Below are 16137 nucleotides of genomic sequence, written 5' to 3'. Positions count from 1 at the left end.
ATTGTTACCCTGTAAAGCCCTTTTCTTCTGAGGAGTAGAGTGATCTTTGTCTTCCATTCGAAGTAATCGAAAGGATTTAGAGAGATTTTTGTGGCTTAAGAGAGATGATCCATTGCTGAATTCTGAACCTCTTGATGATCTATACCTACAAATAAAACCGTGTACAATCCACTAGATTCAAACTAGCTCTGGTACTATGTAGAATTCCTACAGACTCTCCAATAGATCTAGAATTCTAGTTAAATTAAACACAAGTAATTTGCTGATATTCAAGAGAGGAGAGAAAGAATTTGCTCCATAAAATAAATGTATTAAATTAATGAACAATAGTAATACATGAGCAACCAAACCTCTAATCCCAAAGGGAGGTGGTTATATAGAAATTGCCGAATCTAGAAAACTAGGAAAAAACTAGTAAAAAACTAGAAAAGGCTAAGAAAAGCTAAAGGGAGGCCTAAAATAGCAACAATGACTCAATAAAACCTATGCCAACTATCAGCCACGAGGAAAGCATGAGGAGGGGCACATTTCCCAAGGAAGGAAACTTTAAAACATGCTAAAATGGTCTGGGGGACCAAATCCCTTGATTTAAGGGGGAATCTTCATGTGGGGCGCCAATCCTCAAATAACTCAAGTGGATGAGGTGTGGTTAGGTGTGAACATGCACTTAGATGTATAAATGGTTTAGGAAAGTGGTTGGACCAATATTTCCATAATATTAAGCCTTTAAAGGCAAAAAATAAGGGAAAGTTGGTCCACCGAGCTAGTTTACCTAAAACCAAGTGTGAACATGATTTTTAGTGCATGTGGCTATGTCAAGGATACTTAGGCTAAAAAATAGATGTATATGTTAGGACTATATTCCAACACGATGAATATATGGATGCAAGATAGTCTTAGTACTTCAAGCAGTTGCAAGGAAGTGAGGGACTATAAACTAAACTTCTAAGAGGAAAGTTTAGCAAAGAGATTAGGCTGCGTGATGGTTGGGATAAAGGCGTAGATGGGAACTGTGATGAAGGAGTTGTGCTAACAAGGCGGTCCCATGTAGCCTGGCCAAAAAGTGATCGTTGAAAACACTGTAGGTGATTTCATGGCTATTTTTCCATTAAAGGGAGCGGGGGGGAAGCATTTAAGGAGCATATATTTGTAAATCTGTCGCCAAAATAAAATTACTGAAGGATATCTGGAGGGAATTAATGGATTTGAATTCAAAAAGGGCTATAAATACATCATCTTGCTCCACATTTGAACACTTTTCATCCAGAGAGATTGCCTTGGGCTTTTTCACCTCAATTTGAGCCGCGACGACTGCTGCATGTCTAGATGAGATTGGTAAGAGATAGAGAAGGAGTTTTTGCAAAAGGGGCTTGGGTTAGAGGCAGATTTGTTTGAGTGGAAGAAGAAACTATTTTGGGAGAGAATTCACAAAATGACTGCAACACCACTAGTCCTTACCATAGTGCCTAGGTCACCAAGGCCAAAACCTAGTGCCTAGGTCACCAAGGCCAAAACCTACTGCCTCCACGACAGGAGACAAGAAGCAAAAGAGGCCACATGAAGCTCCAATTTGGCAATCTCTGCGCAAAAAACCAACTGAGGTTAGACAGAAGTGTTAGATGGATAAAATAAAGCAACCAATGGAACTCTTGGAACTGGATGAAGGACAGAACCATGGGCCTTGCAGTCGAAGGTCCAACAATGGATAAATTGGTTGAAGAAGTTCACCAGGCCATCGCTCTGGGAACAACAAATCTTCAAGAATTGAAGATTAAATTCAGTGGTCTGCAAGAAAAGGTTGAGGCGACACTAGTAGAGTAACTCGAGACGAGTCACAACTTTGTGTTGGGGGCCTGTTGGGACAGGCTCCCCTAAGTCAAATTTTGTTAAAGTTTTGTTAAATATTGTAAAGTCTCTGCATTTTGAGGAGCGGATCACGAGTAGCACAGGTCAATAGGAGTGAAAGGGACTTTAGGAAGGTCAAAAAACCCTAGTTCGTTAAGAGCCAAGATTTTTTGAGACCCACCCATAGTTCGCGGACCATGGTATTGTAATGAAGAAGAAAATAAAAGAAGTCATAGAAGAGTCATAAGATAGCTCAATAGAAGAAATAATAGTGCATGAGTTGAGTCTGTTTATATCTATTCTATACTTGGGCGAAGGGGGAGGCTCCTACAATTGTGTGCGCAGAGACCTTGGTAAGTCCATAACTGAGTGCACAGTCCCCTGCAACTGTGTGCGCAGGGTTGGGAAGAACTGTAATTGAAGATCTGAAGCATAATAAAGGCTTGTTTTGAAAAAATACCTGTGTACCTGTGTATCACTATTTTATCTTTGAATTTACTATATTTTTTATATGTTGAATGTAATTAATCAGGAAAAGTACTCAAGACATTCGCGAAGACATAGATCTATTTATTTATATAATGTTATGCCTGTTTAGTGTAATCAGCAAAGGACATAAATTTGCTAACTGTTAATTACTATAAATTCTTGGTTTTAAGGGTTAGGGTTTGTGAAGGTCAAGATAAAGCCCTACGTTTGGCATAAACAAATCACATATTCCTTTGGATGTAGAAACCTAGTTCTAGCATCCCCCAAGATTTCCTTGGGTGAGACTGTAGCCTGTGCTCGCGGGTTGTTGCCAAAAGAGCCGATAGTGTCAGGTTTTGTTGGTTAACGCAGCTAATTCTGAACTTGGGTCCAAGCCCCCTCAAGCCAACATGCTCTGATATTCGACAATTTTTTTTTTAAGGTATCACCTCGCAAATAGAAAAATATGGTGCAGAGGAAGGAGGAGAAAAATAGAAGATGTTCAATATGCCCATTAGGCTCATGTTTAAAAATCACAAAAATACCCAAGACAAAACTATGAGTAAAGCATAAAAACAAAGTTATTCATGATGAAGTTCACTTTGCCTATCGATTTTTATAAATTTGATATAATATATTGATTTCGGAGTGTTGAAGAACATAAATAAACTGAAAAATTTGGTGAAACAAGATATAGTCAAGTCAAAATGTATAATAAATGAAGCAACAAAAGCTATAATATGAGGTTGTGTGGATCAAACTAGCTTTTATTTCACCATATGATCTAATGCCATATTTTTGAAGCTTTTTATAGATCAGTATGGTTAGAAAGGACTCAACAATCCAATGAAGAGCACAAAAACACTCTTGCTCTTGGAATATGATACACAATATGATTCAATCATCGTTCTTTTCTCTTACCCAACCTAACTCTCCTAAGGGCTCTTGTTTCTTCTTCAAAGCTACACAAATATCTGCTACTGGGTAGGCACCAAGCACCACGATGTTAGATCTAGTAGAGTTTGGTAGCATGTTAAAGGACTGTGGATAATTCTACTACATAAAAATAAATATTTCCATGGTGAAAAAATAACTGCGTAGGCCAAACGCTTCCACAACGGAGAAACGGCAACGCACTTCGTGTTATGTGTCAACTTTTATTTAGAGGAAGGAAGATGAAAAACATAGATATTATTAGCTAAAGTTTCCGAGCCAAACCCATCATAGGAACATGTTTGGTGTAATGAATTTAACTATTTAACTTATTTTTTTGGTAAGGCAGTACATCAAATTTCTATTAGTAAAAGGATTTCACATTGATAACATGCTTATCCAAAAAGACTAATCTAGGAGTGTAAACCTCTAACCAAATATCTTTGAATATCATCAAAGCTTCCAAAATTAGAAATGAGTTTGATCAACATTGACCACTAGTTTTATAGAGAAATACAAAAGATGATAACTATATATGTTCCAACCCCAAAAGGAGGACAAATACTAAGTGCCAAAATACAAAATTATACTAGAAAATTTTACAATCATCACTGTAATACAAGAGATCAATAAAAATCACTACCCTTTAGCCTACTTGATGGCACAAACACTGCCGAAACTCCTAATGCACAGTTCATGTTGTGGAAAAGTGCCAAAAGGATACATACTATATTTTTAATAAAGGTTAGATACATATTTACTATATCGTATTTTAAATTAAGACCCATGGAAAGACATAATAAAAGGGGAATATATGGATAAATTGACTTTTATGGGCTGAGCAAGAAGATTTGAACATGATGTTAAGAAATAGGGGCCATATATCTCGAAAAAATTCATTAAAATTAAAAAGAGGCTAATGAGTAATCTCGAGTGGCATTTTGGGAATGGTGGTGGGATCCTTATGGGAATCAATCCCATTCATGGTTTGGAAAATTATAGTCTACGTGTGGATCTCATAGATACTTTACATGTTAAAGTTATATTTTTTTCTTGATCAAATATATGATAGAGTTGGGGATCTTTTTTCTTATCCTAATTGGAAATTGGTGGAGCAAATAGGTCTTATGGAGGAATAGGTGGATTAACAGGTATTGCTTGAGGTATAAAAATTCAGTCAAAATGAAATCCATAAAAGGTGAAACAAATGCTAGTTTCAAGAGGCATGGAGTTGGATTGTCCCACTAAAGATTACTATTTTTGGCTTTCTGACATGGAAAAATAGGATTCTCATGTGCAATAATATGAGTAAATGTGGCTTTTATGGTCTGCGCCATTTTTATTTATGTATGGATTCCAATGAGAGAGGGATTTATATATTCTTATAGTGCCCCTTTTCCATCTCGATATGGATTCAAGTCCTAAAAAGATTTCAAATGCATACATGATGGTCCTTTAATTCGGTGGATGAATGCCTCAAGTGATGGTTTAGAAAACGTGGATTATACAAGTTCCTTCCATTTTCAATGGAGCCTCTTAACATGGAAGATGTGGTTGTGGGGAGGTAATTCGCATAAGCCTTGCAGTGGAATTTCATTTTTATTGGCCTGGTGGTAGGGGTACTAATACTGGGGCTGAGGTTACTCGTATGGGGATCCTCCTCAACATCCTGTAGAATTTTGGCCACTTGCATGGCTAGTTGGAAAGGGAAAATTACATCCTTTTGGTATACCAAATCAAGGGGAGACTTCTTCGTTGACCTCTTGGTAGTAACTCTATTAGCCCATAATGAAAATTTCAGTTGTGAGTCCCAGTTTTTCTAATTTTTTTTTCAATATCCTCACTAGAGTTTTATTTGAAGATCCAACCAGTCCATTTCCCTATGGATAGTAGGTGGTGGAGTGTCCCACGATGATGGTGTACTCTTGGAAGGAACTAAGGAACTTGGCTGACTTAAATACCTAAGTGTTTTCAGTGATAATATTCCTTGGAAAACCAAATGTTGCAAGGATATTCTCCGCCATGAACTTAAATACCACAACATCAATTGCATTTATGGTTGGGATGAACTATACCCATTTTGTGAAATAATCAGTGGGTGTAAGTATCCGTTTGTGTTGACCGCTAGATGGTGGATGTATTTCTCCTATGAAATCTAGCCCCCATTACCTAAAGGGATCCTCGACAAAAACATGGATCAGGTGGAGGGGTGCTAACTTCTTCTTCTCAACAAAAATATGACATTTTTCACAAGACTTGACATAAGCATGAACCTCGCAAAACAACTTGGGTCAGTAGAAACCTGCTTTGAGGATCTTATGGGTTGTGGCTCTCTAGCTGTAATGTCCCGCACAAACATAGTTATGGAATTCATTGATCACCTTAGGAATCTCTTCTTCTACCAGACATAAAAGACAAATCCCTACTGGGTCCGTCTAGTATAACTGGACATTTGAGATAAAAATCTTCTGGGCTTGTATCCTTAAGGCCATGTATTTAAATTTTTCAAAATTCAACGGTCATTTAAGAAAAATTAAATAATGGACAAGATACTTATACCACTGCGAGACTAGATATTTCATCTAGAGTTTTTGTGTTGAGGTCTCGATATTGTCCTATTCCTCTCCTCCGTCCTTGTTTTCCAACCAATTTATGCCTAAGGATTGGAAGTTATCCTCTGACAATATTTTAACTAATGCCTAACCCTTGATCAGCTTAGTGTGTTTGCTATCCATATAATATTCTTAAATCCTGGAAATCCACTTACATCTCATGCCTTCACTATCAACCTGTGCAATAATATCTTTCACAACAGTTGTAGGGAAATAAACTATTATATTTGACTGTAGGAAATAAATTCTAAAGGACTTCAAGGATTTGACCAAGGCATAGGATTGTTTCTCTAAGATATTATAATTCAACTCTGCATGTTGCAACACCTGGATGAAAAATGCAATCGGTTGTTCCTCTCCTTTACTATTTTTTCTACAATAAAACAACTTCCAGTGTGTTAGGAGAGGAAAAAGAGAAAAAGAGGAAAGGCTTATGATAATCTAAACCAGCTAAGACTGGGGATTCTGAAAAATAGTTTTTAATTCTAGAGAATGAATCTTAGGCTTCTATAGTCCACTTGACTTCCCTATCTGTTTCGGGTGAAAGCACCCTAAGGATTTGGGTTAGAACCCCAACAGAGCATAAGCAAACTGCAACAAGAAATACTCAAACAACTCAGGCAAGATGCTTATATTATCAAACTATGTAAGAGTGACCGTACCTGGATTTCCTTCGTTCGAGTAGGTCCCACAGGGTTCAGACCCTTTGCAATTCCTGATTTTCTTCAAACCTGAAAATCATTCAATTCGAACATACATAGCAGTATAGAAGTAAATCATATTCATGAAATTGACTTTAGATCATATAAACAAATGATTGATCATACATCAAAACGACATTCATATATGAATTAAAACATAATTTGATGCATAGACATAGTTAATTTCGGAAACAAGACAACATTTATTTTATTGCAGTAGGCTATAAATAACATGGAGAGAATTCATCTAAGTCTTTCTTTGGCTCCAAGCGGAACCGTCCTCTGGATTCATCCTATCCCAACCTTCAACAATCTTCTTCCATCACCAACACCATGATATCTCAAGCAAAATGAAGGATATATATAATCAAGGAAACAAGGGTTTCTTGAAGCTTGGGGAAGTGCATGAGGCATAGGGATTCATGAGACTCAGTCAGGGATAATCTCAGTATAATAACTCTATCTCTTCTCTTCCTTAAGGCATTCCCATAGAGGTTTATTTATACCTCTACCAATTAGTTTTTTAGTTGGGAAATAGTTGGGCCATGAGAAACATGAGGTAATCAACATGTAAAACCCATGGACTCTGCCCAAAATTAAGGAAATTTATTTTTCTAAGTGTTTTAATACATATACACGGGTTGGGTATTGAGTGACCCACATGTACACGCTTTTAGCTCAGGGAAAAGTAGCGTATAGGGAATAAAACATTGTTTTTTTATATATTTGGACCAATTCTAGAAGGAGGGGTTGCCCTAGGCCATAAACAAAGCATCATATATACCAAGAGTGGTAAATGGTGCTATAACAGATGCCCCTAATATATGAGGTCAAAAGAGGTACATGATGGCCGAAATGTATTAAGTGTATCGAAAGAATCATGCCGAGACTTAGAAGGACTTCACCAAAATTCAGCCTGCCAATCCATCAAAAGAGATCAGAAAAGAAACTGTTGTTTGAGGTGCGCATACCCATGCTCAGAGAAAGTAAAGCATGTCCGCATATCAAGTACAAGTGGACCCAATATGTATAGTAGTATAAAGGAACTAAAAGTACATAATGGATCATCTGATCGTGATTGAAAAAGTACATGTCTGAATATCACATATAATGAGATGATCAATGATGCTGAAGGATGACGCTGATCATTGATGTCAAAAACTGATCCGAATAGTACCAAATGAACATGATGGAATAAAATGATACTACATCGCAACTCAGATGCCAACATATAAGATGTCGCTGTGAAGAACTGCAACATATAAGGTGGATGGTGTCAAATAGCAGCGACAAGAGCAATTGACAAGTGAACCAAAACATGCTGATGCAACCCGACGTCTTCGTCGACCATCGCGGTACATTTCTACACAATGGGAATGAATGATCTGAGGTTGACCACGTGAGAAATCATTTGATTACCAGTCATTGATGCATATAGTTAACGAATGCGAGAATACTCATCGATAATGATAATGAGAGTCAAGGTACCTAGTATAATCTAACAAGTGTGAATGAATGAGCTAAAGTCGAACACTTGAAAGAATATATCAATCAGGAGTCAATGATGGTTTCCCACTGTCGATAGTGAATGAATCCTCCACTGATGACTACAAACCCCAAGGTACTGCCAAATGGACTCTAGATCTTTTTCCTAGAGCAAATGAGTTGTAGTCGATAAGAAAAGATCCGCTAGAAGGAACACATTAAGGCATCCTTCATCAATCTAGCGCGAGTGTAACCTGTAGGCCAATAATGTAGAAGGAATTAGATGAAAAAGATGTAGTAACCCAATCGAAGCATGTTTCCAGCATACACAAGATGTAGCTAGTGCATGATAGAAACCCTCTGAATAAACCAATAATGAAAGCTGACACAGAGGCGAGGAATCTACCAATAGGGTCAAATGGAAACCAAGGCACTGCTTGAATCCCAATGTGTGATAATGAAAGCTGATGTTGAACACAATGGAAACCACTCAGTCAAAGACCCATGATACTAATCGATACTGAGCATAGGTTGACCTATCAATAATGAAAATAGGGCCAGGGTGCGGCTCTAGATCTGCCCTCAGAGCAATTTGTCGTAGTCGATAAGGACAAGATTCACTGGCAAGAAGTCAATGGAGACCTTCTCAAACCAACACGAGCAAAGGACCAATATAACTGATGTGATGACAAACATGACACTAACAACTAGGGATGGCCGACTGAAATATAGGTCAAGAGACACCGCAGAGAGGCCAACTCAGGTTTACTTCCCTTGAACAAAAGCACGACTCAATGATGACTATATGACATCATATGATAACTCTGTATAAGTTTGTCATGCAGGAGGCATAAGAAATCTCTCCATATGATTGGAAGAGGTAACGAATCGAAGGAGTACTGACTCAATAACAAGGTTAAGATACTCCTAAGTCAAACTAAATCCCACCCCAATGGAGGAGAGAATTTCTTTTGAGTGCTTTGCTGAAGGGCAACACGACTGACTCTAGATGCCAACAAAATATGGAAATGTCATCCCTTTCCCGCTCTTTTTGGGATATATAATTTTTTTTTGTCTTTTTTAAATTGGAAAAAGAATAAAAGAATGCTATAGTATAGTGGAAAGAATGAGTGTCAGAGAAACAAATGATCTAGCTCCTGGTAGGGGAACATTCCTATGCTCAATGCAGGGAGGCAAAACTGGTCAAGGACACTCAAAGAGATGCTCTTTCCTTGGGTAAAAGGATGCATCAAGTTGCAGAAGCTAAGTGATTGCATGGCTGACTTTGCAAAATATGGTCAAATAGGTGGCTTAAACATGAGTCCAAGTGAAGCCAGCTCAAGGCCAAAAGGTGCAATAGTCAAAATGCAATTTGGTAGTACAACTCAACACAAAGGAGCCTCTAGGGTATAAGGCCAGAAATTAGCACAGAAGAAAGGAGAATGTGTCTTCAACACATCAGTCATGGCGGGAATAAAGAGGACTCCCTGACCTACTTAGTATAGCAGCATGGGCAACCAATGTCAACGAGGATCTAACTAAGATGCCCATGTAAAGGATGGATCTACCATCACATCATGATTTAAAAAAAATTGGTGAGTGAAAATGGTTTGCTGACCAAGATACGATGGGGTCGACCCTACAGTTAATGTATCACTGAATGGAGGCTAGTATGAAAGATGCAGTGAAAAATGGTTTTCCCTAACCAAAATGCCAGTGAGAGAACGATTCCTACCATGACAGGTCAGCGGTCATGGGACCGAAACAACATCTCGAAGAAGTCTCCAAAATTTCTTGTAAAAACAACCCACTCTCGACAATCCAAGCCCATAGGTCAAAAAATCCATGAGACAAAAATCAATTTTTGAAAAATATTTTGCAATTTCAAAGTTATATAATGACTTTTGGAATCACAGTTTTTTCATTTTGTTTAGAGCAAATATTTGTGGAGAAAAACTAAGAAAGCTTTCCTCTAAACAATTGGACCGTTCTAAACACCCCAAAATCTCCAGGTAATCCTCAAATCCTACTTGTAGTGCTTTATGATAGTTTTTAATTTTTTTTTTCAAAGTTTTGACCATGGGAAACTATGCCCAAAAATTCAAATCTACGTACACGTGGGTTGGATGTGCTTGACCTGTGTATATGACGGCCCTACACACAACTATGTGTAAAGGGAATGTGCATGTATGCGAGTTAAAGTTTTAACATATAAATTAATGGTTGAAACTTCAATTTTTTACAGGATGACTATCACTTGGAGGGAAAGAGAGCATACCACCATAGATAATAAGGTAATGAATGATCAAAATGCATTGGATGCTCTGAGAGGCCGTGGCTTATGCAAATTCTTCAAAATGCCAAATATGAAAGCCAATACGCGCTTGCTAGAACTTTTGATCCATTATTGGAGCACAGAGGATGACGCTTTCATGATCGACCAGATGCCTCTATGGATTGAGGTCGAACATATCTATTTCATTACCGGTCTCTCCTAAAGAGGGGAGGTTGTGCACTTGATAGGCAGGATGAGAGGTAGTCTTTTGGTGGAAGACTATGTCCATATATATTGTCCTAGACATCCTAAGAAGATTAGGAGTCAAATTCCAATCAAACACGTGGAAAGTCTATCCTTGAGGATTTTTCTATTTACCATTGCATAGGTAAATGGGTCAGCTTCCCTACATCAGGCATCACGAGTATCTATGAGCCTGGCAGTGGAATGTCTTACCACAGTATTTGACTGGTGCACACCTCTTCTGACTAAGATGAAGAGTCAATTGACCTTTATACTAAAGGGTCAAAAGAAGAATTTTGGATATGGAACCATCTTGTGTTCATTCTTCTTTGAGAAGGTACTTGGGCTATGTCCCAAAGTATCAGTGTCCATCAACAGCCTTAGAGATCCACAAATGGGTAGATGGGCGGACTTGATGAAGCACCTTGGGGGCGGTGATGTGCCCAGAACGACATTTGATGATGAGATTTTCACCTGGTGGGATCAATAGATCATCATGGTCGATGACTACCCATATGCCGACATGGATTTCCGAGGAGATCCAGACTTAGTGTTACCACTAAATGTAGCATGGGGAGACATAGGTAACAATTTTTAAGTTTTTGTGAGTTTTTAATTTTTTTTGCATTTCACATTCAATAGGGAAGATAGATTCCAACCTGTAAACTAGTTGAAAAGGAGTAAAACCAGTGGAAGTCTTAACTGAGGGTCGGTATGCCCAAAGTGTCGGATACAACATGATGTTCCAATTGGATAGAGTTTTATCAATTGTCCTTTGTAGGATGGTCTTAAGGGACTTATTCATGGCTTCAACCTACCCATTGTCTTGAGGATAATATGGAGATGAAAGCTCTTGCCGGAAACCCAATTTGAGAGTCAATTCGATCATCAGTTGATTTTGGAAGTGACTGCCATGGTCAGTGATAATCTCTCTTGGGATACCAAATCGTGAAATAACCTGGTCGAAGAGAAACAAGGCTGCTGTCTCACCATCATTTTTAAAAGTAGGCACGACCTCAGCACACTTCATAAAGTAGTCTACAGCCACAATGATGTACTTGTGATTCCCTGTCGAAGGCAGATTACAAGTAGTAAAATCAATGCCCCACTTTGTAAATGGACCGATAGTGATAACAGGAAAAAGTGGAGTTGGATGCGTGCACATTTTTCGAGTATAAACTTGACAAGGATGGAAATGTTTGACCACTTCAATACAGTCTTTGAAAATTGAAGGCAAAAAGTAGCCTGCTCGCAAAATTTTCTAGGCTATTGCAAGCCCTGATAGATGACCACCACAAGCTCCACTGTGGCAATCATTAAGTACTGACTCGACTTCTTCCAAAGTTAAGCAACGCCTAAGGATTGAGTCAACCCCTCTGCAATATAATGTATCACCAATAATAACATAGTTTTTGGCAAGGTGACGTAACTTTCGATGCTCATCTTTGGAGAAAGTAGGTGGAAACTTCGAAGTCTAGAGATATATAATGATATCTTTGTACTAGGGATCCTGTGAGGAAATGACGAATAAATGTATGTCGGGAAAATTTTCCTCATAAACAATAGCTTCCTCACAAGGCAGCTCCGAAATAAATTTCGCAAAAACTAATGACTTCTTAGATTTAGTTGACAAGAATTCGAGATTGAACTCTTGCAAAATAACAATCCATCGATTGTACTTGCCCCTAATCAGTCACCTACTGAGGAAAAACTGAAAAGGCACTAAGACGAACATTTTGCGAAGTAGAATGTAATGACAAAGCCACTGAACAACATGGATAGTCACCAAGGCCAATTTCTCGATGGGATAATAGCGTAGCTGAGGTCCTACTAAGTCTCGACTCAAGTAGTCAATTACATGCTCACTAAGAGCATCATCCTCCTGAACCAGAACCATACCGATGGTTGGTTCTGCCGCAACGAGATACAAAAGGAAATCTTTGCCATAATCTGGTGGACTCAATAATGGAGCAGAGGTTAATTCTTTTTTCAAATCATCAAAATATCGTTGTGCGAAATTGTCCCATAAAAATGGAACTCCTTTCTTAAGAAAACGCATAAATCCTTTGGTAATCTCGGCGTAATTTGTTATAAATCTCCCCAAGAAATTTTCCTTTCCTTAGAGACTTTGAAGTTGACAAATGGAAGATGGGGAGGCAACTAAATTATTGCCTCAACTTTGAAAGGATCAACTTGAATCCCCTCAGTTGATAAAATGAATCCTAACAACCGACTGGGTGTGACTGAAAAAACACACTTATTCAGATTCAACCGGATTTTATAAAAATGACATCTCTCAAAGACTAACCAAAGGTGGCTGGGATGATCAATTCTCTTGTGAGAACGGGTAGCTAATTCATCCAAATATGCTTTGATAACATGTTTGATGTCATGGAAAGCATAAGACATGGCCAGCTGAAAAGTAGCTCCAACATTTTTAAGGGAAAAAGGCATCTTCTTGTATGCAAACTTGCCCCAAGGAAAAATAAAGGCTATCTTGTGCTGATCCTCTGGATGGATAGTAATTTGATTGTAACCAGAGAATCCGTCCATGAACGAAAATATTTCATACTCGCACATTCATCAACAATTTGATCAATAAAACGTGTGGGGTAATTTTCTTTTGGACAAGCTTTATTTAAATCCCTAAAGTCGATACATACTCAGATCGTTCCTTGCTTCTTATCTACTGGGACTGGGTTGGAAACCCACTCAATTAGAGGAATGGGGTATATGAAACCCACCTTAAGCATATTTTCAACTTCATCTTTAATAGCTGCCGCTTTCTAAGGATTGACTGGTCAAAGTTTTTGATGAATAGGTTTGGTGTTTTCGTATGTATTGATCTCATGCTGGAGTATAGATGGAGGAATTTTAGGAATTTCCTCATAAGAACAAGTGAACACATCTCGAAATTATTTGAAGAGATTGGTGTAGATTTGAATTTGTTCAGGGGAACAATCAGCTCCGATGAAGACATTTTTGATTATGTTAGGGTTCCTAGATATGTTCACAGGTACAGTTCGTGAGATAATCGACATGTTACCTTCTGCAGAAAATTGTGTTGGAGCTAAAGGGTTTGAAGCTGTATAAACATCACTACTAGATAGATTGGACGAACTAGATTCAACTTCACGCAATGGAGGGAGAAAATATGAATGATGATGTAAATCATCCCTTGGTTGATCCACACCCATCATTTCTTCCAAAATTACTTCTTTAGATGGTAAGACTGTATCCAAGCAATCCAAAGCTGAAGTAGAATTGAGGGTCCAAGCTGGAGCCACATCACCATCTAACTCCTCTAGTGAAAAAGGAGTGGGATAGTTGTCTATAGAGTTAGTGATAGATTGATAAGCGAGTTCCACTACAGACATGGGAAATGCCATTCCACCTACTTGACCTCCATCTAATGTGATAGTAGATTAAGGCATGGGCCAAGGGTCCGAAAAATAAAGAGTTCGAAAGAACTCTTTCTGAGAAGGTTCTCTAGAGGATGAAATCACATTAACTCTAACTGTAGGAGCAGGGAGGTAGAATATACCCATTAATGAAGAGTACATCCCAACTCCTAAATTCTCAATAGGTTGATGGGGATTGTCCACCAATGGAACGGTAGAATCCGAAGTTGCATGAGAGTCACCTGGAGAATAATCTAACTGATCAACTCTAACAATCCTCCCCTCATGAGGAAAATAGAGGATGCAGAATAATGATGAAACTATGGCATCGATCTCATAAATCCAATCCCTGCCTAAGAGGAGGTTATAATCCAGGTTCGCATTGACAATTTCTACCTCAGTATTCACTACCTTTCCCCCAACATAGATGGGAAAGGCCAGGATAATCTCGTGCGGCCTATGAGAATGTCCATAAAATGCCATCAAAATAGTTGGTGAAGGAACAACTGAAGCTGATCCAATGGCCTTCCAACATGATATAGACATCACGCATGTGGAAGTTCCCTCATCTCTAACAGTCCAAAAAATATTGGTCTTTCGGTATGTGGAATTTATTTGGAAATACATATGGTGAGGAAGTCTCTTTTTGACATTCAACATATCGAAAGTGAGCAATAAAGAATTCTTTGGGTCTACTACACCGATTGCCGAAACCAAAGCACTTCTCTAAGTAGGGCATGACTTGAGTACCTCCAATGTTGACATAACACAAGGACTTTGAGCCAGATCTTCTAAAATCGAGTAGTTTTGGGTTGCCCTGGCATTAGGGTTAATAGTTAAGTGATTTGCGGATCCTTTCAGTATCCAAGGTATAGACTCAATAGAGGGCCGCTCAATATGAAGTTGTTATGTGGCTTCGGGAACAGATTTAGCCTTAGATGTTTCCGATTCACCATAATCGCGTGCTTGTGTAGCAGCGTCGATATGAGAGCTCATCATATAAACATTTGATGAATTTTCCCATTCCTAGTTGCCCTCGGCGGAGGTACCAACATTAGAATTCGTGCCAGCAAGTAATTGCTGCCCTTGGGGAAAGGGTTAGTCAGAACAGCTTGGGATCTAGAGGACCCTTGTTGTACTAATAAGAGCTAAGAGTCTTTCATCTTAGGGCAGAGGTGAGTCAGATGATCTCCATTGCATAATTTTCATGGAAATTTTACCTTTTTCTTGGACTCTTTCCTACCCTCTCTGGCGTCATTGCGGGTTTTGTTTGCATTGCCTTTTCCTTGCTGGTTCTTCTTCTTATCTCGTCCCTTCCTCTTCCCATTAGATTGTTGGTTCCCTTTGGGGTTAGTGGCCTGGACGACGTTTATAGAGGTAGGTTGGGAAGGTGTAGGTACAGATGGTGCTGCCTGGGTAGAAGAAGCAGTTTGTAGAGACAACTACTGTAATTGATACAATAGGTTCACCGTGTTAACATCAATCGATCTGACTATACCATTGGTATGGGGAGCATCAGGTAGAATTTTCTTAAGAACTCCAGACTAAGAATATATCAGTTCCAATTGCTAGGCTTTTAAAATGGCCTACTCTTCCATATAAACATCGGAGAGAGACACATCCTTTGAGAGCTCGATTTGTAATGATTTGAGAAACCATTCGAGAAGGAACTTTGGTGGGATTTCATCTTTGATAAGCTTTTTCCTCCTCCTCCATTCCTGGATGTGATCCGAAATGTGAGTTGCGTTGTCTTGCTGAAAGTTAGCCAGAATTTCAGTTCTGGCTTCAGATCAGATAGGCAATTGAAAATGGTTTAAAAAACATTAGCCAAATCACAAACTATAGGTGCCCCTTGGCAACTCTATATACAATTTGGCTAGATTTCCGGTTAGGGTGTGCTGAAATAACCTAAACCTAATCGAGTCATCTATTAGGGAGTTGGATGAGCACCATAAGTGAAATGTGGTTATGTGGTCTCCTAGATCTTCACCACTCTTCCCTTCGAATTTTGGGTTATCCGAGGGAAGTTTAGTTGGGACCGAAGGCCAAGCCATATTGTACCGAATCAGATAATTTGTTAATTTAGTTAAGTCTAGCAAGTTTAGCGTGGCTAGAAAAGGGAGACGTGGCAGACCTTGGGAATTCCATCTAGTGCGGGCGGGGTTCCCAAAGGT

Source organism: Pinus tabuliformis, chromosome 2_1 (assembly GCF_031772625.1).
Source record: "Pinus tabuliformis cultivar Carrire ecotype Pingquan chromosome 2_1, CPIR1, whole genome shotgun sequence".
Classification (NCBI taxonomy): Eukaryota; Viridiplantae; Streptophyta; class Pinopsida; order Pinales; family Pinaceae; genus Pinus; species Pinus tabuliformis.
Note: the sequence above shows the minus strand (reverse complement) of the source record.